This window comes from Struthio camelus, chromosome W (genome assembly GCF_040807025.1).
Source record: "Struthio camelus isolate bStrCam1 chromosome W, bStrCam1.hap1, whole genome shotgun sequence".
Lineage (NCBI taxonomy): Eukaryota > Metazoa > Chordata > Aves > Struthioniformes > Struthionidae > Struthio > Struthio camelus.
The window spans coordinates 65,900,620-65,926,324 of NC_090981.1; the positions used below are offsets into that span (position 1 = coordinate 65,900,620).

The 25,705-nt window shown below is 48.7% G+C and overlaps 1 protein-coding gene across 4 annotated transcripts in view; it reads right to left on the reverse strand.

The window, feature by feature from the left end:
- The window catches only part of LOC138064197 (zinc finger and BTB domain-containing protein 7C-like), a 194,018-nt gene that overhangs the window by 55,932 nt on the left and 112,381 nt on the right, over positions 1-25,705 (reverse strand). The window contains exon 1 of one of the 4 annotated variants that reach the window (XM_068925807.1): positions 342-460. The exons of the other annotated variants lie outside the window; for them this stretch is intronic. The gene's annotated coding sequence lies outside the window, so the exon portion shown is untranslated. Of the gene's footprint in view, positions 1-341; positions 461-25,705 lie in introns of those variants that run through there. 4 annotated transcript variants of the gene reach the window in all.

Below are 25,705 nucleotides of genomic sequence, written 5' to 3' on the forward strand. Positions count from 1 at the left end.
CCAGAGCACAAACTGGGCATTTGGTGCAAGGAAGCGAGCGACTTTGAAAACTGAGAAACACAAAACCTCTTTCCCAAGTACATGGCGTGGAGCTTCTCCATTTCTATGGGGAGAGAAAAGAGTGCGTGTGTGTACGTGTGTGCATGTGCGCGTGTGTGCATGCATGCGGTGCGGTTGCAAAAAGCCATGGCCGCACTGATGGGCCATGAGAAAGCCCTCCTGGTGCCCCAGGCTGCAAAGCCACCCCCTGACCACCTGAGCTCAGCTGAGGGCTGGCAACAAGTCAGCAAATACTTCTTCCCACTTCTATATCCCAGCACTGGGTCCCCTCTGCTGTCTACCTGAAAGCTGGTCAGAGAGGAGTCATCCCCATGGGTCCTGCTCAGCAGAGCGCGCCACCTCTGACCACCGCCACGCTGGCTGGCTCACTGGAACAAAGGTTTTGCAGAGCTTCCCCTCCTCCTCATGGTTGTCGCACCTTTGGGTTCCCAGCAGGAGTTCGTAGAGGGAGACCTAAGGAGTGGGCCATCAAGTTCAGAGATAAACACCAGGATTTGGTTCAGATGCCTCCTCTTCTCCTTAGGCTCTAGGGCTGCGTGTTGGGTGGGGAGCTGCTAACCAGAGCTGAGACTCACGCCAAGTCCTCCAGGCCAGCATCCTACAGGCGTGACCTGACAGCGAGGACTGGGAAGCACCCAGAGGTGGGACAAGCTGCTTCAAAACCCAGCTGGACTGATCTCCCAGGCACTCACCCACTCACGTGGTCTGGTGAGCTTGGAAGAAACGGTGCAGCCGCTGGTGCCCCAGTGATCGGCTCGTTCGAGAGATCCTGCCCCAAATGCAAAGGCCCTGTCTAGCACGTGGGAGCCGCCGTCTCAGAGCCGCACCAAGTTAAACACTACATTTAACAAAATACTAGTTCCTTCCTGGCAAAGCTGTTGTGACGAGAGGGAAACGCACATTTTTGTTAATACAACAAATCTGAAGAGTGCAGCTGGACACCAAGATATACATTATATGCCTCTCTGCTGGTTTTACTTTACAGAAGTGCATTAAAAAACCCAAATCGCAACCCAAGTCGAATCAAAATTGTTTATACAAAGGCAATCTTTCTAGAGCACAAGGCAAATCCAAGTGTGAGATAGCCCTGGACAGCCCAGCACTCCCAGCCTGGCTTGGAAGAGGTCCGCGCTCACAGCACGGTTACTTCTGAAACTCCTATTACACGCTCTCTCGGGTTTGGAGGAAAAAAAAATATGCTGCTTCCATCCCCACACCCAAACCACTATCTGCAACTCCTCTGACTACTGGGTTTCTAAGGAGTGTCTGGGTAAATCAGTAAATGAGGTCGGTGCAAACAATATGTCTGGCCCCAGATAAGGGCAAAGCAAAACTTGGGCAACGTCCAGCGAACGCCAAAGCCAATGCGGCACTGCGGAGAGCAACACAAATTGCCACCCACTGCTTTTCCTGCTACTCCCGCGGCCCAGCAGCCTCCATGCCCGGCTATTTCGAGCGGGGCTGCGGGTAGCGCAGAGGGCAGGGTCACCGCAGCCGGCCAAGCATCTGCTGGCCCAGCTCCAGCCGAGCTCCCCAACGCAGCCTGAACGGCCTTTGCAAGAACGATGAGCTTGGCCAAGCGGCAAAAAACAGCACAGAGAAGTGGCTCATTCTCCGCTGTCCCTTGGGGGGCTTGAGGAGATGTGGGGTTGAGAGGGTGTTTGCTGCAAGAAATCAAGTGGCAGCCACGTCAGAGAGGAGCCTCGGTGAAGGAAACCTCCCTAGGCCACAGCAGGGATGCTCTGAATTAGAGCCAAGCAACCCTTCTTTTCCCACATAACCTGCTTTTTTTCTATCAAAATGGCTTGCCCCATCACTCCACAGCAGCCGATCTGTTGAAGAAACAATTGCTTCCAGCCCAGGCTACTGGAGTGCATTGTTTGCTGTGAAACTTTCCAGGATGGTTTTTTAATGAGAGCGTGCATGGAAATGTCCCCAACTCATTTATTACAAACGTCCCCAAATTTCTGTGAGCCAAAACCAACATTTTCATACCAAAAAGTACTTGGAGGGACAGTGACAAATGCAAAATCTCTGAACAGACCGAGAGTACAAAAACGCTGCAGACCACTCTGTGGAAAATGGGTCCCTACTGAACCCGGGAAATAATCTGACCATTTTCCATGTGAAATTGCTTCCCAGTTTTTGATCACCACTAACAGAGGGGTGAACAACTCGCTCCTAGTCCATAAAGGAGGAGAGAATAAAATACTTCTAACAGGGTGTGAAATAAGAATTGCAGAAGAAAGAAGAGAAGAAAAAGGTTGTGCCAGATCCCACCTCGGCTAGGCAGCTCGCAAGCATAACGCAAAACACCTAGTAAAAAAAATAATAGAAAAGGTTGTAAAGATTGCTTATCCCAGTACGGTCCTAAAGGCACAGAGTAAAAAAGCTTTAATTCTACGTATATTAAATTGAAAGATTTCCAGGAGAAGGAATATTTAAAGGACTTTTATCTGACCAGAAAAACAAGGTATTATCAAATTTAAACTAGACTAAATTAGTTTCGACACCGTTTTGCTTTCCTACAGCTTTCTTTTTTTCTTTAAGTGAACCTGCACAAATGTTTTCTGAGTTTTTGTCATTTTTTTCCTTTGCAAACTGTGAATTTTTCAGACTGGTTTTAAAGTTTTGCTAGTTGGAACCCAATAATCAGTTTTATTCTGAAAGCCAGTAGGCTATTTTCTGCAACAAAATTTTTTTTCCCCCTCCAACATCTTTATTTTATGGCCAAAACATGTGGGTAAAAAAGATGCTTTCTTTTTACAGGTTATTTTTGCTAAGAAGTAAAAAACAGCAACATATTTTCCCTCCAAATCTTGGAGAAACTGTTTGCAAAATGGAAACTTTGCAAAGCCCGGTGAGGTTTCTCTCCAAGGTGTCTATCCCACACATTCGCACATGTTTCCGTTTGCTGCGGTGTGTATCCCCATTAACTTCGACACAGCTATCCAGGCAATAAAGTTAAGCCCTGCATAAGTGCTTCCAAATGTCAGCCTTATTTTAAGGGTGATAAACCAAGTGGAGGGAAGAGATCTGAGCCCCCAGACTCACATCTCTTGACATAACTCTCTGACTGCCGAGCTACTGCCAGGCCAGGAGAAACGGGAGGAAGGCTACGGGGAGAGGAGGGACAAGACGACCCATCTGGTCCAAGACAGTCTGTGCACTCATGACGCAGTTAAAAGCTGCTGGGCTTCATCCTTAAAATACATGTATAATTGTGGACACTGGGGAAAGGATGAATCATAAAACGGATTTCCTTGCTAATAGCCATAAGCTCTGTAGAAATAGGAGCTGTTTGCAGCAAGAGGCAGAATTACATGTTACTCCATGGATCAGACAGATTCGCTGGTTGGAGCTATATTTACGCACAAAGTCTGATCAAAACAACTCTTACCTGCTGTCAAAATATTCCCAGCTGAAAAAATAAGCTCTAAAACAAATCGGTGAAAATCAACGTCAATTAAGTGCTTAGCTAAAATAACCTAGCTGGAGTCCCGGTGATTTTACAGTGTGCCTTATTTGAAATCGTAATGGTCATAATCCAGATTGCTCCTAAGGGACCTCTAGTGCTTTACCTAACGCCAGACAATGTAACTCAATGAGGCTCCAGTGTCTTCAACAGAAATAGGTTCATTTATGCTACCCACCAGTTTCCTTGTGAAATGAATACACCGTTTGATATTTATACAGGCAACAGGGCTGGATGTAGCCACAATGGCACTGGAAGGGGAGTGTGTAGGGCACTACACCCTGTACATGTAGCTCCACAATGAGATTTTGCTACATCACACGGCTTCATTGAGAAGGTCTGAGTGGAAGAGTCACCTCCCGACCACCCCGCTTCCCTCAGTGCATCTGCTCCAGGGGGGACCTGCACCATCTCTGTGAATGCAGCCACCTCGGGGTGAAGCCCAGGGCTGTGCGCAGCACTACGCGTAAAGCAGCATGCTGGCCACGTAGGATGGCGCAGCGAAGAACCAACCAAACCCAACCAAATCTGAGTGGGGCATGTGGTGGAGCTCAGTGCCGGCATATGCGCTGGGATCCCAGGGTTAACGCTGTGGAGGGTTTAGGGGTTATTCAGCCATGGCAAGCACAGTTAGGAGTATACAAACGACTACAAGATGTTGCCCATACTAAGCTGGCCCCAAATCTTCCTGGGGGGATCTTCCCCTGTTCCCCTGCTGCGTCATGATGCCCAATAATGAGAATGTGGCAAAACTTCTGCAGAAACTCTGAATTAAACCCACGTTTTGCTTGGAAAACATTCACCTTTCCCCGTTGGGTCTTACTCTCATCTAATGGAAGAAGATGAAGCATGACACAGCCATTGCCTGGGCAATCTCTTGCTCGGCAGGAGAGCAAGAACAGCTCTGTGGACAACAGCCCACAGTTCCCTCTCTGCAGCACCGAGCCAATTGCTCTTCTCTCCTTCAGGGAGGTGCTGGAAGGCTAAACACATTAAATCGTTCTCCATGCTCGGAAACAAGCACGTACCCAGCAGATCTGAGATAATGGCCATTCCCCACTTTGAAGATCCCAGGCCGTGTCACTCTAGTCATAGCAGCATCTGGCCCTAAACGGTGCACGAGCCACGCGCGAGGAGGGAATGATATCAGCTCCCGCTCCCTGAGGCGCCTGCTGTAAATCAAACGCGCACGCATCTACCTCCTTGAACAAATGCCTATATAAATACTTGATGCATTGCTCGACTACTTGGTTAGATGATACATGCCTTGAAGGCAGTAGCCAGGTCACTTTACTTGGTTTTCATGCTTCAAGCCTCTCTTGCTCTTTACGGGGAAAGATTTTCAAGTCCACTTGAGTCTGTGTTTGTGCAGTGCTGGGACTAGATGGGGGCTACTAAAAAAAAAAAGATCATCGGAGGAATCCTAAACACAAGCGAGTGTTAGTAGCATTATCCAGAATCCTCTTGGTTTGCACAGTGGTGTGCACACACAGACGATAAAAGGCGCTGCGTGGCCTGAAGAGCCGTCATATAGAGAGGGGGCTTGACAGAGGGGCAGAGAGTTCAAGTGTTACGCCCAGGGTCAGGCAGGAAGTCTGTGGCAATGCAGGGAACTGCACTCCAAGTGCTAGTGCTGGCTGTGGATTTGTTAAAAAATTTCTCCAAAAAAATCCGTCCAGCCCACCCCTGTGCACAATTTGAGACCCCACTAAAATGTGATGGGCCGCTTTCAAAATGTCTTCCCTGCATCACAATTTCCCTACTAGCAGAAAATTGTCATTTTTCCCTTGTTCTCACACAAAATCAGTCACGAGTCCTTGCTGGGTCCTGTTCCCACCCCATCCATGCAAGCTCTGAGGACAATCAAGCACTGAGTGATGCCAGTCTCAGGACTCAAATCGCCACGCGGCTCTCCTGGGCGTCTCTCCTCTCTCCCAGGCCACTAGCTTTTTTGTTTTGAAATCCAGAAATTCATCTGTATCCAGGAATGAGACCCTTAGCAGAAGCTCCCTGGTGTAGATGGAAACAATCTTATTTGCTTTCAAAAGCTGTGGATCAGGCCACAGATCCTTGCAGGATATTGCATTAATAGTCAGAGGCAAATGAACCATTTTACTTCTCCTGGCTGAAAAAAATGTGCCTGACCTGATTTACCTTCCTGATAACATATTTAAAAAGTGCTCCCAGGCTGAGGACTTCACCAGCTGAGATTTCATATGAAATGAAACTGTTTATGTCCTGACCGCAGCCTTCTGAAAAATGCCCCTTTATATGGAAAAGCTCACAAGAATCTTAGGTATAATGATCTCAGCTATATCAATAACCACATTTCGGCAGATTCATTATCTGCTTGCTGGCCTGCCTAGCTGCACAGCAAACTGCTGCAGCGGGATGGAGTGAGAAAGGAAAACACCAAATTCATCCATTCTTTCCGCAGAAAATTGACATTGCGGGTCATTCTTTTTCTTAGAAAAAAATCCACGCTTTTATTTCCTCTCCTTTCACACCACACTATGGATGGAAGGAAGACCTGAACTATACACAATATTGAACATAACTGATCGATCTCCCTTTAGTGGGCGCAAGAGTGTTCTTCTTCACAACTTTTACCTCTTTGCTCCCGAAGCACTCTATTCCTGCATTTTCAAATTTTATATGAGAACATTGTTCCTCCTTTGTCTGTTCCTCTTAATATCACTCCTTGGTACTCAGGATTTTAACGTGAGCGCTAACTCTATGCGGGGATCTAAGATCACAGTTCACAGGAAATCCACGCTACAAACCAAAAGGTGTATTTTATACAGATATTTTCAGGCAAAAGGGACTGTTGTGATCCTGTAGGATGCCCTCTAGCATCACACAGGACAAAATACTTCACCCCGTAATTTCTGCACCAAGGCCCTCACTCCTGCCTGCCCTCCAGAACCCATGTTTAGAAGCAAAGGCAACATTGATGGAAAGATTTCAAACGGGAGCAGGCTTTGTCCTGATTATAAGCAAGTGGTTCTAGCAGTTTATCACCTCCAATATAAAAGATTTGCATTTTTTTTCTTTTTGCCTGAACATGTCTAGCTTCAGTTTGTGACCATCTGATCTCACCATGCCTTTTTCCATCAGACTTAAAAAAACCCAGTTCTGCTTTCAGAAGTCTCTTCCCAATGTGGGGACTTGAAGGCTGTAAGTCACCTCTCAACCTCCGTTTCGACAACACAAATAGAGATGTTTCAGCTTCCCCCTGTTCACCCACCTCTTCAGACCTGCACGTCAGCGTAGCATGTTATGGAGAGTGTCTAGGAGTCACTGTGGCTCTTCGCCTTCCCCCCAGTGTGGCTCGACAAGGATGGACAGAGGCAGAGGTTGCTCAGGAAAAAAGCCATGGATAGGGCGCATCGAGGCTTGCACACAAAAAAAGCTCCACCCTGCTCTCTCCACACGCTGCTGGGTCCCCTCGGCCCCGAGCCTCCACTCTCCCCACTGCAGGGAAGGTCTACGGGGAAAGAGCAGCCAGGAGACCTGCTGGGAAAGCGGCGAGCAGTGCCAAGGAGGAAGCTGGCACAGCCCCGTCTTAGCCTCAGGCCTTGCTGCTAATCTGCGTGAGGAGGAGAAGCAGAGCAGGGATCCCTGCTGCCAAGAGGCCGAGCAGGAACTCAACGGATCGTGGGAAGAGCCTGTCTTCGCCTGCCAGAGATGGGCTGAAACCCACCACGAGGATGGCGTGGGGGAACAAAACATGGCTGCGCTCCTTATGGACCCACCAGTACACCCAGACCACACTGCCAGGCCATGCCTTCCTGCATTCAGCCAAGAAAAAAGCAAAATACTCCAAACCTGGGGGGGGGGGGGGAAGGGGGGGAAGGCAAATAAAACAAGACTGTCCTATCTACTAGCTCAAAGCCAGGATGTATAAGTGGCTTCCCCTTTCATGAGCATGACAGGTTTGACTCATAGTAGAAGAAAAGGTATTTATACGATAACTTCTTCATTATGAATTAAGTGTGTCGCACGCACTAAGCTAGAATTTAGGGCAGCGGTACGAACAGGAACAGGGCAAGAGGAAAATCCTACCAGCCAAAAATATTCAGAAACCCAAGACAAGTGTTCCTGCTCCGTGGATGGGCAGTCACATCAGACAGACGTTCTCCAGCTCTGCCCCCAGAGCACACGCATGGCGCGGAGTGAAAGTAATTGCAGGTTACAGCCCCCTTGTTGCCTCCTACCTTGCTGAATCAGCAGCAGTTAAGGACATAAGAGCAGTGCTGAGGAAAAACCATGATTTCTTTGCCTCAGTCTCCAACACTGAGAACGTGAGGGAGATCTTAAGCCCGAGCTATCCTTCCTCAGTACCTGTGATGAGAGACAGAGCTGACAACGAACTGACGCTCAAACAAATTGATATTTAAAAGGGCAAAAGTCCCAATGGAGTTCAAGTCCGAAGCAGCTGAGCTGCTAACAAGGATGGATAACCTCCAGTTATAATTAGCCAGGAAGACTAAAAAGCAGAGTTTGTGCCCCCATATTTAAAACAAGATTCCTCAGGTGATCCAGGGAATTACAGACCTGGAACCTCACACCCCCACCTGGCAGACAGGTTGAACCAATAAATACACAGAGAATGGCAAAATCTCTAAAGATCACAGTCAGGAAGGGCTCAGCCAGCAGAATTTGTGCTCGGGAAAATCACGTCATCCTAATCTCTCAGAGATGCTCGAAGATGCGAGGAAAGTAGCAAAAGGAGGAGAATCAGCTACCAGCAGTTGCTATAAAAGGAAGAAATTAGGAAGTCAGAGGGTGAGCAACAAAGAATTGCCCCAAATCGCTGATGGATTCCAGTGCGATGCTTGACAGTAAAAGATCACGGTGGGGACCCACCTCGCTTGTGGATGGCATCACGTTTAATGTGTTCACCGCTCTCCTGGGGCAGGGTGGCTAGGGAAATATGCAAATAATGCAGATGCCCCTCTCCTAAATTAGCATGCTGTCATGGGGAGGGGGCGGTTAGAAGATAAGCTAAGACGTAGAATTTAATGACTTAAAAAAAAGTCTGAAGCTAGTGTGGGCAGATCTCATCCTCTGTGTGAGGGAAGGGGGTCTCATGGTTTTGGAGCTCCGGGAGCTAGCCAAACTGCTAGCAATGCCTGAGCAACAGCACAGCAAATGAAAAATGCCTTGTTAATAAATGCAAAGCAATGCATGACAGAGAAAGAAATCTCTGCTCCTTGGGTACCTTACAGGGTCCTAAATCGACTGTGTTAAAGCAAGGAAGGGACCTCATAGCAATGGAGACAGCACAACGAAGACCTCTGCTCTGGGCACAGCTGCAGCCAGATGCATATGGAAGGGGATGGAGAATAATCCTGGAAATACTATAATGCCTTTGTATAAATCAGTAGCGCAGCCTCAGATGGGGAGAAAAGTAATGATGCAGAAAAGGCAGAAGTGTTCAATCAATATTTCTGCTCTGCGTTTGGAAAGAAGCAGGATGATATGCTTGTATCACATGAGGAGGATGAAGTACTTTCCAGTCCATTAGTAACCAAGGAGGTTGTTAAACAGCATCTACTAGCGATAAACAATTTTAAATCAGCAGGCCTGGATAACTTGCTCCCAAGAGCCCTCCAACAGCTGGCTGAGAAGCTCTCTGGCCTGCTGATGTTAATTTTTAATAAATCTTGGAATACTGGGGAAGATTGAGACAGCTGGAAGAATGCAAATGTTGCACTGATCTCCAAAATGGGCAGGCAGGATGGCCTGACTAACAGGTTGGTTTGTCAGACATCAATCATGGGGTAAAATAATGGGAACACTCCTGAGAGAGTCAACCAGAAGCAGGATGAAAGGATGGGAATATAGTTAATGCTAGTCAGAGATGTTCTGCAGAAAATACATCACGTCAAGCAAAGCTGATTTTATTCTTTGAGGAGATTACAAGTTTGGTTAATAAAGATAATTGCCTAGAGATAATACACACAGGGTTTTGTAAGGCACTTGATTTACTATGACATGGCATGCTGATTAAAAAGTGAGCACTACATTGTAACAATAAAGTACATGTGCACAGCATTCAGAACCGGTGGATCTTCACAAACAGGCGTCACACTGAAATCGGATTGTTTCCAGAGGATTTCACAAGGATCCGTACCAGCCCCAATATTCAGCGTTTTCTGATCTGAAAGCAAACATAACATTGCTGCTGATAAATCAGCTATGTGCTACACAAACAGCAGAGGCCAAGTGGATAATGATGAGACCAAGGCAATCCGAACAGAGCGGAACTCATGGCAGCCAAGCAACCGCCCGGAGTCATCACTCCTGTGCTTCGTGATCCTTGGACACGCAAACAGGCTTTTGCGAGAAACGACGTGCTTTTTACCTCTGTGAACAGCGCTGGGTAGTCCACTCCCGGGAAACTGCACTCAGCATCAGGGCTGAAATCTTATAATGGCTTTCCAAAAATTGAATGGGATGCAGAAAAGAGCTAAGAAAGACCTCTCGGGGTAGGGCTGCTAATCTCAGCTAATCAGAAGGAGGTCAAGAGGTTATGCTGATGACAGAACAGAAGTAACTTTAAAAGAAGAAAATGATAGATATGAAGGGACTCTTTAATCTAGCTAAGCTAGGCACAATAATGACCATGGGCAGGAGGCTGAAGCCAGGGACTTAGAATACAGTGCACAAATTTTAGTGAAAGTGATTAAATCACTGTGTAAAAACATGGATGATTACCCAACTGTTTGGGTCTTCAAAACAAAGGTCAGGTCCTTCCTGGAAACTGAGCTTTGGGTCAGAGATGTTACTGGGCCCACTATGGGTGTGGAAGTAATGGCTGGTGTGTGCAGGTCAACGGAGAAGATCTTTGCAGCACGTCTGTCCCACCTCCTGGCATTTGCGATCGCTGCCCAGCCAGATCGGATGCCACTGAGCTGGAGGAATTCATGGATGAGCCAAGGGACTGACATCAGAGGCTTCAAAATGCATGTTAAAAGAGAAATGGAGAAGAATGAAGCTCTTTGCCTGGGAAAGGAGATAAATCAGAGGGGTACATGAGGCAAGGACACGAATAATGAATGGCATAGAAAGGTAAGTGGTGAGCACCTGTTCTCCATCTCAGAGCACCAGGACGAGGGGAAGGCAGTGAGAAACAGCAGTGGGACATTCAGAACGGTGCAGAAGGGGTGACACTCGCAGCAGGCAGTGGTGGGGAACATGTCACCACAGTCACTGGAGGGCTGAGGGCCAACTTGACATGCACCCCAGCACCTGGAGTTTTCATCATCAGGAAAAATCCTTTGGTTGGATATGAGGTCGACATATCAAGAGGTAAATTAGCTTCTGTCAGAGCCAGAGATTAGAGGCATTGCAATGATGGATTATTCCATACACTTGCTGCACAATTTTGTAGCACCTGGTTTTTGCCATTGTCTAGGACTGGAAATTAGTCTACATGTGTGATCCACACCAGCACTCCTATGCTCCTAGTGGGGCTTAATTCTGGCTCTGACCTTTGGGATCTTGAAGAAATCAACTAAAGCTTGATCCAGCTTCTTTTTTTTTTTTTCTAATAGGAATACTTCAAACTGGCCTTTCATCCCTCTGAGCCTTAGGTGCCCACTGGGAAAACATAACACTTTTAATACTGGGGTAAACACCTTAATGACACATAGAAAGCAAGGGCACTGATTCCAGGCATGGAACTGAGCATCCCTGTGGGCAACACTGCAGATCCTTGACTTTGAAATCTAGTCCTTGTCCATTGCTCCAAAACTAGAAATACAGTGGGTGAAAAAGAGGGTTTCTTTTAGAAACCTCTGAGCAAGAGAAAATAGAAATGCTTAAGCTACCCTACATGAAGCAGCTTCTCCGCATTCCAGTTACATGAATAGCGCTTATACTATCCCTAGCATCCTATTAGCATCATCATTTCTTTTTAACCTGAACAGGTAGTTTCTTTTTTCTCAGGCACCATCCAGCTCCCCCTGAAGTCAGCACTGCAGCACCAGGTCTTTCATTTTATTGAGTTTTTTTTTAACTCTCCTATTCTAGAAAAACGAGGTATTTCAGCCCTATTAGACAAGCAGAAAAGACTAAAGGCAGAGCTGCCCAAAAACCAGGCAGCCAATGTGATGCTGAGAAGGAAAGTTGAGTGACTGGCAGCTGGCGCACAGTTGCCCGTGCCAAGCGCACGGCAGGGCAATGCAAGTCAGAGCCCCAGTGAGCACAGGAGGAGCTAGGAGGAATCACACCGGAGAGGTGTCAGGCCACCATCTGCTCGCACTGGGACAACCCGCAGGGACGCACATAGCGAGCCGGCAGCAGGATCCCTGCAAAGGGCAGCAGGCCCATGGCGTGTCTGTCGCAGGAAGACCTGCTCCTATGGCCAGAGAGTGGCCATGCCATGCTTGGGCCTGTGGAGGATTGCTCCGGGAGATGAGAGATGGGGCTCAGCTAATTCATGGGAGACTGCTTTTCTCCACATTCGGAGCTGAAGAGAGTCCATGCTTATTAGAAACCACGTCAAGCCCTGCAGGGGAGGGAAGGGCCCATGTCCAATGGCCAGTGTGCGGCCCCTCACTCTCAAATCCCACAGGTAGGGCCATGTCTCTGGTTTTTGAGGGTCCAGCACAGGCCAGGAACGGACCCCTAGGGAATTCAGATGCACTGAGCTGAGTCATAGCAACAGGGTCCTTCCTGCCCTACCTTCATTTGTGTCCCCTCTAGGGTCTGGGAGGGCACTTTAGCATCTGCCCCTCTTCCTGGTCCTTCTTCCATGGTAGCCTTAGAAGGAACCAGGCCTGCTCAGCCAAGTGATAGCTAAGGAAATCTCTCTATCTCAAGAGGTAGGTACCACCAGAGGCTTCCTTGGCAACCTCATGGGACCTCGTGGAGATCCCCTCCCCCCGCTCTCTCAGGTGGGGAGCCTGGGAAGAGGGGGACATCTGTGTGCGTCCAAGGGAGCTGCCTAGCTTCCAGCCCTGTTCCCGCTGCCTTAATTGTAGGAGGAGAGTGCAGGCCCCTGGGGGCAGCAAGAGAAGTGGAGGAGGATACAGTGGTCTTATGCAGGACTGGTTTTGTGGCATCTCCTGGGGAGGATTCCTGTCTGATCCCTGGGCAGTGACCTGGGAGGTTTGTTCCACAACCCTGCCCCAAGCCAAACCCTGCAGGGTTACTCAGCTCCAGCTGCGCCAACCTAGTCGAGGTAAATAATGGTCCCTGGAGAAAGTCTTACAGAAAAGCATGCATTATTTTTTTCCCATGTCTTTTTGTCCTCCTGAAACTGATTCAGGGAAGAATTTAGCCTCCAACATATTTTTCCATCTGTCAGTATCTGCAGAGGGCTGTTTACCACTGCACGTGTCCTAAACCTTTATAGTTCACCCAGGCTTTCTGCAACTTTCTGATGCTCTGGAGATGAACTCTGGCTAATAGCATCACACTCCCTGTCCTCACATTTACATTCGACTTTGCCACTAAATAGTGACGGAGAACTCTCACTTCACAATGTTTCTCAAGGGCTCCTTTGACTGTTCTTGCTTCAGGGACAAAAAGGGGTCAACAATTCAAATCCCAGATGTTTAACCCAAACAGGCCCCATCCATCAACACCTGAGCAGAGGATTAGAATACATTGTTATTGCTGAAGGTGAATCCAAGAGATAAGGCATTAAATCAAAGTCTTAACTAATGGTAGACATAAAATGTTTCCAACATGGACAAAAAAGGCCAGCTTGGCTTAAAATTACTGAGTCCCACCACACACGATTTTGGTCAGCCAATCCATACTGACGGTGGAGCCTTCTTCATGGAAGTCTTAGCCATCTTATTGGGCTGTCCAGAAGGAAGGTAAAAATTTGGTGGTGCTCATCCAAAAAAGACAACTCAAGGTCTCAGCTGCTGGCACTACCGGGAAGATACTGTGGCTACGAATCACACAGTCCGTAAACCTTGGATCATCTTCCTTGCACTGCCACTGCCCTTTGCTGTGAGCAGCTCTCAGAAGACCAAGTTTTCAACAAGAGCTGCCAATATTGGTTGCCTCTGCTGTTTTGCCTCCTCCTACCTTGAATGCCTCTTATCAAAAGGGATGCACCAAAACCAGCAGCACCCAACTAAATGTCTTGAAAATTTTGTTCCCATGCCCTGCTCCCTTTACCTCACCCCTAAAAACAAGGCGATAACCCCTCAGAGCATGCTGGCTCTGCCCAACCTCACCCACCCCTCACCTACCCACAAGTTGCCTCATGGATGCCAGCCCCAGAAGTTACAAAGGCTGGTGAGTTCGAAGTGACGAAGGCTGGATTGGTTGAGCCTCTTGGGCGGGAACCAATCTCCCCATTTTGAGAAACACTTTGCTCTCCCTGCACCAAGCTGACAAAGAAATTAATTTAAAAATCCAGCTTACTGAATGCTATTCACGATTCCCAGCCTGGAACAGGAAAACAACCTGGAAGCTGCTTTCCGTGGGGTGTACTTTCAGAGGCGCCTTTGAACTGTGCTCCGGGCGCTGGAGCTTGCTTTTGCCAAGCGCGGACGCCCGGCCGAAGCCAGCCTGAGAGCGTCCCTTTAAATATCCGTGCTTTGCACAAAGTCCTTGGCGGGCGCCCCGTGCCAGGGCTCCCGGGCGAAGCCATGCCAGGGAACGCCTCTCGCTGCCAGCCGGCTCGGGCTGCCTCACCCCACCTCCTCTTCCTCTACCAGCCCCCGGAGCCGAAGTCAGGAGGAGACAGAATTAGGAAAGTAATGTAACCACAAACACTCTGTCTCTCCAAAAAAGATATTACCTCAACTCCCGTCTTCCTCCCAGCCCTCCGCCCCCACCCCGAGTGCCCTGCTCGGCCGGTGTGTTTTTCTTAGCCTCTCCTACACATTTTCACACAGCGAACGCCTCGGCCTCCTCACCCACCCAGGTTACGGGGAGCGACTTTCCTCGGCTGTGATTAACGCTTGAAGAGCCAGAACATCCCCCTGCTCCAGACAAGCCTTAGGCTGCCCGGCCAGAGCAAATTATTTCTTAAGAGCAAAAAAATAACCACAGCGGACAAAGGCTTCTTGTCTTGAAGTCCTTACTCAGGCAAAACTCCCCATAGCTGGAGAACTGGGCGCAGAGAGCGCTGGTTTATGCTGCAATCAGGTGCCGCTGCGTAAGCGTGCGGTTTGTCAGGCTTGGTTTGAAATGATCATTCAACCTTTTGGCTGACCCTCTGCAGAGCCCTCTTAAATTCGTTAATGTGAATACCTACATATTTACCTCTGTGCCCAATTTTAAGCACAGGAGTGGGGGGCAGAGATTTCCCATGGAAATCTAGGGACCTTTGTAAGAACCTTGCTCCCCTGCAGAGTAAGTTCATCTGCCCTGGAGTTGGGTTTCGCCCACTGCCAGGAGAGGCAGAATTTGGCCTTCCAAGGTTACAGCTCACTACGGTTGCGTCCCAGATTCAAAGTCCAAATCTCAGGGGTAGCACAGCAGCACTTCCATATGGCCATGCTAGAGCGCTGTCTCAGGAGCCGCGGCCAATCGGAGAGGGCCAGCAAGACTGCACCTCCGTAGAGCTTCAAGCTGCCCGGCTTTCTAGTCCGCCCGAGATGCTCCCTGAAGATTTTACCCTGATTGCTCCAGCAGGACCTGATTTTTCAACAGGCTGAAAAGCACCAAGGCAGTAATTGCTTATTTTTTCCCCCCACATTAAAAAAAAAAGGAAGGAGAAAGAGAAGTAAGATGGGCTCATTTATCATGTGCAGCCAAACTCTAGCCTGGGCTCAGTGAAATGAAAATGAGTCAGAGATACTTCGCATAATGGCATTCCAGTGTGTTCTCTTAAATAATTTGTATTTTAATGAGTTCATTTTACTCCAGCACTAGTTTGTAGCCCCAACACTTTCTCAAGTCCTCCTCTGCTTTAATTTGATTTTTAAAAGTTCTCAGTGTTGCCTTTTTGTTAAAAGAAAAAGAAAAAGAAAAAGAAAAAGAAAAAGAAAAAGAAAAAGAAAAAGAAAAAGAAAAAGAAAAAGAAAAAGAAAAAGAAAAAGAAAAAGAAAAAGAAAAAGAAAAAGAAAAAGAAAAAGAAAAAGAAAAGCAAGCTCACTTCTCTTCTGGCTTAGATGGGAGCAGGTAATGAATTTCTGTGTACAGGAGATGATTCTTATCATCATGGCCTTGCTGTTCCAAACCAACTTATTTAAAACCTCCCCCATCATGAGATAATGGGAACAGTGAAATTCAGCAAAGAAACAAAAGGACCATCAGGAGCTTTACAGAAGCAGGTGAGCACCATGATTTCCATCTGATTTTCCCCTGCTGGGACCGGTCTTCAGGTCAAGATACTGCAAATGTAAAGAAGTCGCTTTCAGGAGTGTAATCACAAGAGACATATTTTACATTTAGAAACTACTTTTCAGCACCTGGACCTGATAAGGGCTTCTTCACATTTGGCCATGATTTCACGCCTAGCTTGCCACGGGAGAGACTGCAGCACAGCCTTTGCAACTGCTGCATTAGCAGTGTTGTCCTCTGATAATCCAGCTGATTTCCAGGGGATTAATTCTTCCATGCTTTGAGGCTCATGAGAGTCGCACAAACCTTCTCGGAGATGCAGGGAGGTTTTGTAGTTAAGGTGAGCAGGAAATGAGGACATGCAGGTGGTACCACACAAATCCTGCTAGAAAGCTTTAGATAAATCATGTAAGTCAGCACACCTCAGTTATCCTGCTCAAGTGGGAAAATACCTATCTCCCATGTGTTGATGACACAGAATGGTCTAGCAGTTACTGCAGGACCCTACTGAACCCTGTTGCTCTTGTGTGTTACCTGACTGTATTCCCATCTCTGCGTCTCAGTGGACCAGCAGTGAGTGTGGGACTTCAGAAACCCAATTTACCTCCTTGCTTCCTCCTTGCTCCTCTTTTTTGAGCTTGGGTAGTTCATTGGTTAATGCTGCTCAGTTGGGTTAGCTCGCATTTATACCTTGCACCAAAATGTCAGCACTCTGCTACACACTAATGTGGATGTCCTCCCTAAGGTGGCACCTTGGAAGCGCAGCAGAGCTCTGATCCTGCAACTGAGCTGTTCACACCATATGGATGTGAAGTCCAGGACTGTGACGCACTAGCTACAACTGTAGCTGGGTGTGTGGGTGCTTCTGATCCGTTTCAACACAAAGTCAAACCTATTCAAACTCCTTCCAAAGGTTGCTTGAGCTAGAAAGTCTGTGTGTGTGGTGAAAACCAGCAAGAAAGCTCGGCAGAGAAGTGAGAACTGAACGCTGAAGCAGTATTTTAGCTTGCCTCCCTCCCAACACTGGCAGGTAGCAATGCAAGTGTATATTCGAGGGCCACAGAAGAGAGCACACACTCCTCTGCGCAGTGTGGCCAGCACTGCGGCCAGTTGGGTGGCATTGCTGATGCTCTTCTACTTCAAGGCTGGAGCCATCAACGTCTTCAACCAATTCCTCAGGGCCCAAAGCCCGGGGGCTCCACTGAGCTGCGTGGTTACAAAGTGGCACACAAAGCTGGGTGCCGATGTGATCGTTATTAATATTCAGCACATCATATGGCTTCAGGGAGCTGGGCAGAAAAAGTCACCCAGCAGAGAGGATGGTCTGATGGCACTGCATCTCCCTATGTCAGTTCCTCATTCAGCCTGTGGGACCAGACCTTGCCCCATTTAAGGAAGGAACGATAATGGCTGAAAGAGTCTGGATGAGGGAAGGAGAGAAGTCACAAAAAGAAGCAAGATACTGAGGAAAGGGGAAGAACAGGAGGGGCTTTCACTGCAGCCTCCAAAGACTGGAAGGGTGAAATCAGCATTGGGCAAATATCAAACAAGGAAGCAGAAACATTGCTTCATTTGAAGGCTCGTGTCTTGTCACCCGCTGTAACTGAGTAGCAAGCCAGCACAGCCTGTTTTAGACCTCCACAACAACCAGATTATTCTGCCCCACTAGCAAACCAAGGCAATCCAAACCCACAGCTGCCACGGAAGTCGATGGCTCTCTCCCTCTACGCGCTGCGCTACGCATCAGCATTGTCATTTTTGTGCAGACAGTGGGTGACGGCTGTTTCCAAAGGATGAGGAGGTGCCAGCTCCTCATCAGGGTGTCAGTCTGCCTGCTGTGTGCTTCCCAAGGTTTTAGACCTAGGGTCACAAGGAGCCTAACGCTTCCCGGGGACTGCGCATATTCAGCGTGCAGGCTTTGGATCGAGATGACACCGGCTGGTTAAACCACAGTTATTGGAAGCCAGCACGCTGGTTCTCCCCACATGTTCACTCCCCCGCATTAGCCTAAGGAGCCTCATTAACAGGAATAACTTTATTCTGCCAGCACTCCGTAACCTCTACAGCTGCACAATGGATGCAGGTCGGGGGAGAGGATTCCTAACCCCTGTCAGGAAAAGAAGAGCTTGTGAAGCGCCCAGGGAGGAGGACAGGCTCTTTGGAGCACTTGTAGCCTAATCCAGACCAGGGATAGGGTGACATTTATGAACTGGAGATAGCTGGGAGAAAATGATCCCATCAGGCCATCTCTGCTCTGCTATCTAATCCTTTCAGACACACTCTACCTCCCCAGCACTCCAGGACTATGGGAGAAAAGAGGCACCAAGGGACTAAATGAGCAGTCAGAAAAGCAGATCCTACTCCAGTATCTCCGGTTTAAGGCCACCTTTCATTTCAGTGGGAGACATTATAAAAAAGTAGAGTTTAAAAGCAGTGGTATTCAAAGAGAAGGCTGTCCTCAGGCTTAAAAAAATGCAAAAACTCAGCAAACTGTGCTAACATCAGCCTAAACAGGCGCAAAAGCAGACCTCACCTTCAGACTGGGGAAAAAATTGTCATAGGTTTATACTCCAATTTATTTCTATACATTTAACAAATCAACATTTCCCTCCCATCTTTCTTCCCTGAAGTAGCAGTCACTTTGGCTCGGTTAGCTTTATTCCCAGCTCCCAAAGCCTTGGAGTTATGCTTGACCTTCACCATTGTACTATTTTAGTTTCCAACATCCCTTTGCTTATCCTCCCCCATGGAGCTCTGCCAGATTTTCTCCCTCCCTTGAGACCATCCTTGCTGCTACTTTACTTGAGTTTTAATCACCTTCTACTCTGATTATTGCACTTCCCTCTCTTACAGCCTCCCTCTGCGCTGTTTCGTCTCACCAGCCTTTTTGGGAGTACCAAGTGGTCCAGCCAGATTACTCTCACGCTGTAGGAAATATCTGCTCTCTTTTCTTGGTTTCTTCCCTAGCCTGGAAACGACTTCAAAGCCGCTCTCCCTGCTGGCAGAATTCCCTGGAGCAAAGCTCCTTGGACAAGGCGAGCACTCTGAAGAGCACAAGGAACCTGGCATTACAGCTGAAGGTCAGATCCAGGGTCCACCATTTGCCTTAAACAGCCCAACACCACAAGCCGACGCACGAAACTCCAGCTGTGCCTCCAGGAAGATGCTTTCCCAATCTCAACTAGTTCAAGATTGTTTTAAACCCTGAAGAAGGAGGTTGAATTCCCCTTCCAAATCGCTGTCTTTCTGCTAATTTATAGTTCCTGCTTTCTTTGCCACTCATATAAAATATCCAAGCCTTATTTGGTCCTTACTAGGCTGCTGGCTTTGAAGGCATCATGCAGCAGTGAGTTCCACAGACTCACCGCCTGGAAGAGCATATTCACAAACTTGGCTCTTTCCTTAGAAGGACCCTGTTCAGGAGAGCCTGAGGTACTTTCTCTGGCTGCTCATTAGATTAGAGATGTTATTGTCCCCTTTTCTCTGCCTCTTCTTGGCTTCACGCCCTCCCCCAGCTTTTTTCAGCCTCTCTCTCCTTCTCTGCTCTTTTTTCCTCTGGCTGGTAATTGTTCTCATTGCCCTTCGCTCACAGATGGTCCTTGGAGAGCCGACTGTTGACATGGTGCCAGCTCTCCCCATTCCCAGCTGCTAAACTACATTAGGAGACAGCTAAAATACATTAGATGCCGCTTCTCCATGCAGGCGAGGCCGGGACCAGGCTGCGGGCATTACATGACCATGTGTGGGAAGGGAAGGGCCCCCACGACATCCTGCCCACTGGCACACGGGTCCTTGCTGGAGAAGGGTTTGCTAACAGAGCCCTTCCCAGCTAGCCGGCTCCCTCCAGCCACCCTTCGTCTGGTTTTACCCCACTCCGCCCTCCTGCCGAGCTACTGAGTCACTTCCCCCTCTCTAAACCTCTTCTTAAAACCTTCCTGTTCGCCTCAGCTTGTATGAGCCCTTCTCAGGAACGCTGGGTGATATTCCCCATCAAGTGGGGTGCTTCACTCCCCGGGGCAACCCAGCGGGGATGGGGTCCAGCCCTTCTGGCCTCCGAGGGGGCAAACTGAATTGCACAGGATTCATGTGAAAGAAAAAGTAGTGGTGGGGGAAAAGCAAGGCACACCAGACAGGAGGCAACTGCAGCTCTTATTTTTTCACTGGACCAAGTTGTTTTTGGAGGTGCAGACACTGGGTTCATTCATGAAGCAGCTAAGTGCTGGGTTTTTGACGGAAACAATGAATGCGCGAGGATGGGCATCGGCAGGATAAATGAGCCTTTTCCTGCTTCCCAAAGCGTCTTGCTTCTTTCCTAACCTGGCGGCCAAGCAGTCTCCAAGCTCAGCCCTAGCTCACGGCACGGCCATCGAGGGATGTGGCCCTGCTTGCAATCCCTGGGGAGCCTCCGGTAACCCCAACGGCATGCTTGGGAAAGCGCTTCTCCCTGGAAAAGGCTCCCTGCTAAAGCCAAGGTGCCCGGACTCAAACCAAACCCTGTCTCCTTGGATGGGATGGTCCAGTGCCTCAGCATGAACCCATCTTCCTTCTCCCTTGGCGAGCACTGCTGTGCGGGGGCTCTCACAGCAACGCAACAGGCCAATCTCCGTCACCAACACACCGGCACCCAGTATCGCATGGCCGCAGTTTTTTGACAGCCCAAAAATTTCAGCTCCCAGAGCCATGGACCCAGTGCCTTTTGCAAGCATGCAATTTGCTTCGGAGAGATACAAAGAAAGCAGTTTGACTTTCGAGTTCTGCTATCTTAAAATCTATCAGAGGGATATGCTACCTTACACTACCATAATGGATTAAAGCAGAAGATAAAATGCCATTCCATTATCTATTTATTAAAAGCACCACTTGAACTGCTTTTATTCAGCATACATCTCATACCAAAGAGGCACTCCTTGACTGTGTAAATCAGCGAGCAATTGTATTTTAACAGCCTTTAGAATGGCATTTCCTCACAGTTTTAGATGGACTATCAGACAGAAAACCTCTTCCAAAACTCACTTATCATAACAGGCACTAGCACTGAGCTCTTTACTGCTCCTGTACCACCAAGACAAACACAAAATGGGCTTGTAAAACTCACAAAGCATACATCATTCCCACCTTTCACCCTGATGCACGGCTATCTTTAATGACAGGTCAAAATAAATAATTTTGTTAGCAGAGGGGATCTATTCTGCTCACAGTGAGAGGCAGGACTTCTGGTATGCAGCGAAATGCACACTGTGGCCCCCAACCAGCTGAGTCTACCTATTCTGCAATAAGCAACTCTCACAAAACCGGAAAGGGTGAAGCCACTTAAATGTACCCGGTACTTAGGTGAACATTTTTACCTAAGTGGAAGAAATGATGCCAAATTTTCAATAACGGACTTCAGGTGTGAATAACAACACCTGTGAATGACAAAATGAAAGCTGTTGTATTGCCTCTGCTTTACCAGAACTGGAAAATACAGAAATAAATAGGATGTTTGTTTCTTTGTGTGTTTGTTTGTTTGTTTTTTCCACCTCAAGAAACATTCCCCCCCTTTTTTGCCAGGCTCCGCTGCTTTTGGTAGAAAGCTATTCTTTTTTTTTTAAATGTTTTGATGAAGAAACTTGGAGCAACATTACTGATGAGCTGGTTACGATTTAACTAAAACACTGCTGGGAGACATGCACTGCAAGCTTGATCCTGCACTGTGGAAGTCAATGGAGGCTTTGCCATTTCCATGAGCAAAGCTCACATCTGTTGACAACAGGCGAGAGAGATGTACCTACATGCATGTGGAAGACTACCTCGTGCCCCAGCTATTGACTGGAAACCATCTGGGATAGAGAGAGAAAGAGATAGGAAGGAAGGAACGCACGAATGAAGGAACAAACAAAGGAAAGAAGGACAGATGGACAGAAAAGGGAGAGGATGGAGCTGCGATGCTCTAATGTGCTGACACCACTGGGAAAGCAGACACCACAGTCACAGCTGAGGTCCTGCCCAGCTCACAAGGCAGCCCACCAAAGAAGGCCCCCCATTTCCAAGCAGTAGCAGATTCTCCTTTTGCTAAGAAACATGGGGGTCCTTGCCCCGTCCCTCTGCCATAGCCACAGTGATCTGGGCACACGCAGTGACAACTGGAGCAAACTCGACCTGGGGCTCCCTTCTTTCCCTGTGGCCTCCCACTGAGACCTTGCTGGGCTTGGGCGGCAGGTTGCTGCCTCGTGCTCCTCCAGCATCATTTGCAGTGCAGCAGCACAGACCCTTTTGCACCCCCAGGAGACACTTGCTGGCTGCAGATGAACTGCAGCACTGCCGTGCTGCACAGGGGCTGTGGTCTACTGTCACTACCTTGTCTGCAAGGATACCCAACCAGCTGCGTCACACAACCCAACATGCCCAGGGCTCCTGGCTCCCCTTACGGGATTAGACACCAGGAGACGCAGGCGGTGGGATCCCAATAAGCGGAGAAGCTAGACACAAGGGTCACTGCAAGACTAATCAAACTTATCTTCGTCTTTCTGGAGACAAACTGAGGGGGGAAACAGACTGCAGTGCTCTTTGCGTCCCCACTTCCACATTCAAGACAAGCCAAAGCGGTTCCCGGACCTGTAACTACATGGACCTCCTGCATCAGGTCTAATCCGGTGACTACTGCTTTCTTGGCCTTGATACTGACTAGAATGGCTTTTGGTAGAGTTAAACTCTATCAGGGTTGGATCATTTCAAACCGCAATTGCTTCAAATCTCAGCCTCCTCCAGCCTATGACCTTCTCGGCGGGATCTCCCTTCAGAGCGGCAGCCCCAAACAGGAGCTGACAGTGTTTAGAAACCTTTTGAACTACCACTGAGCTCCCATGGGTACTTCAGGGAGGATTTCTCTTAATGGCATGCAAAGTCCCCGGCTCTGACAGCCATGCTGTTGGCCTGCCTTGGAGGGAAATGGTGCCCCATCCCCTCCTATCGGCGGTGTGAAAGGTCACCAGGGAAGGTGCACTTGTCACCAGGAATAAACTGCTACATGTGTCACATCTTCTTTCTCTGGGATGGGGCCAGAGCCAGCTGAAGTCTGTGAAAAAGCTCTCCCGATGCTGGTGGAGTTTGCATCTGTCTCTAAACACTAGGGAGAAATGCAGCGTAGAAAGTACTCCTAAATAACAAGGCTTGTATCTCTGGGTGCCTCTGGAGACACTCAAGGTACATGCCCATTTACATGGACATGCAAATCAGTCCTCTCCAAATGTTTCATTAACATCAGTCACCCTACAACCATACAGTTTGGAAAACGTCAGATTCCCAGTCAAGCTGCCTAAATAACTCCCTTTCCTTTATTTGCTTTTACAGAACATCTTATTTTAGAGCTACTCTGAAACAAGAAGCATCAGCAACCCTGTGGGGATTTGGCTTTAGGGTTGTAGCTCAGTAGAGGGTGGACAATTCCCTGACTGCTTTCGGGATGTTGAATTTTCCAAGAGGAACATCATAGGTTTTCCCTATTTTACTGTTTTTGCATAATAGGGTGGCAGTAGAGGAGATCTGGCCTCTCTCCACAACAGATAGCTAAGCAGGAACAGATAGCTACAGCAAAGGTGACATGCCCAAAGAGCAGCCAGCGTTGTCTGCTCTTCTGGGATGAAGAAATTCGAGTCAGCCAGTGGTAATCCCTACTTGCTTACGTGGGTTAGTGATGTCCTAGGCACCCAGGCATGGACCAGGGATCCCCCTGCAAGCCCAGCTCTCAGCACCTGGCAGCCGGCAGATGAAAGCAGCCAGCGCCAAAGCTGACGTGGGCAGAGGCAGCCCTGTACAATGAGCCGGAGAGCCCGTGTCCGGTTCCTCTCTGCCTCTCTCTCTGAAATGTAGGTCAAGTCACAAAGTGACAGTTAGCGCTAGCAGAGCTGCTTCTGTTCACCAAGGTGCTTCCAGCACTGTATCAAAAATTAAAGTGAAGCAATAAAAATTAAAAGAGAAGTAATATGGAACATAAAACCCAAGCACGAGACTAAAAAGCCCCCGGATGCCGCAGTATCGTTAAGGCAGGGCATGAACCTCCCCTTGCAGCGCTACCAAATCCCTTTTCCACAGGAAATTATCCTCATTTCTGATTGCCATCATCAAGTGGTGCCAAAGACGGGCCAGGCATTCGTAGCCCGGCTCATCAGCAGGTAGCAGAGGAGGGCAAACATCATTTCCTTACAAGCTCGCCTGCCCCAGCCTTGCAGCATCTGATGAGTTCATAACTCCATGGCATCTGCCCCATCCCAAATCTCTGCCATCCTCCCACCCCAGCTCCCACGGCCGCCTCCACGGCCAGCAGGCCCTACAGAAACAGCAGCCCCAGCGCTAGCATTTGAATGGGACACAGGGGCGGAAAGCCGGTTCCGATTCATTCAGACGCAAAGCCGAACTCGCTGAGATTTTAATCCCCCCCGGGGCTGGCGTGAGGCCCGGAGGTCCAATCCCTCACCAAGTGTCACTGCCCACCTGCGCCAGCCGCTCGGCCGCTGGCTCGACCCAAGCGGCCCATTAACATTCCCTTCGTCTTGTAAATATTGCCTGAGCGGCTCTGCCAGCCTCCTGGCCTCAATTAATTGTGGCCTGGGGGAGAAGCAGATAAGAGAGCACTAAAATTTAACGACGTCTCCACAGATGGTAAAAATAAAGTTTGATGTGACAAGCAAGGGCAGCAGGGCCTGGCGCAGGCGCTCGCGGCGAGGAGGAGCGGGGGCAAGGAGGCAGGTGAGCCGGCCCTCCCGCAGCTTCCTCTGCATCTCCAGCTCAGGCCACCGAGTTTTGCTGGAGCCTGTTTGGCTGATGGTGAGATAATTATCTCTGCAGCCCTGCCTGGTGTCTCAGCTTCTCTTTCCTTCACACCCTTCACAATTCATTCCCCGAACGGCGACCCGAATCCCCACCACCACCACCCGGCCCCTCTCCCACGCTGGATCAGTGCTGAGGCTTGCGCTTTCCATCCAAACATCCTCGTGGAAAGCTCGGCCTGCGGGAGGGGAGACTCAATTGCCCTCACCTCCCGTCGCTTGAGGGGATTTGCAGAAATCTGGCATTTCACAGGATTTGACTCTTTGGGGAACAGCCTGCTCTGGAACAGGTTATGTTGATGAGCAGAAGCTCCCCTCTTCCTCCTCTCTCAGCCCTCCTTTCTACAGTATCGCTGCCCAAAGTCCCGGAGACATCCCAGCCTGGGCTCTTCAGGTCAGTTCAGTCCCATTGGTCTCAATGGGATGGACCTCCCCTCAGTCAGACTAAGACCAGGCTCTACGTCTCTTGACACAAGATGAAATTTGGGCTTACACACACTCTGCATCCCTCAAGCCCCACTGAAGCTTTACTGGTTGTACAGACCACTGCATGAGACACCACTACACTTCCAGGCATGACCCCTTCTCTAATAAACCAAGTGATTGCAGGAAGAGTTTCATGCTCCAAACAGCATCTTCAGCATCAGCGGTGACACCGGAGATGTAACTGGTGCCTTCAGCATTGTGCCAGACTCCCGACTCCTGCCGCAAAGAGCAGTGGGTTATCAGCAGTGTGGTCCGGGGTCTGTGCAAAAGAAACAACAGCGATTTTGCTGGAACAAAAGCAACAGCCACACGGATATATGTATTTTTTTCCTGAGATACGACTAAATTCCACGAGCATGTAGTGCCTCAGCCCCTTGTCCTGACAGATGCCTCAGCATCCCACGAACAAACTATTACAGTGCATCGCCAGCGATGCTTTGAACATGGAGGAACAAAAGGCTGCGGTGGGGAGGGGAATGGTGGGAAACCTTACGGGCTCTCGAGCTTCATTTGAGACCTGGTGTTTGCAGCACGCTCTGCATTTCATCTTTTCATAAGTAACTCTTACCAGGAAACATGACAAAAAGGGGGCATTTCAAGGCAGAAAAGTTGGTCT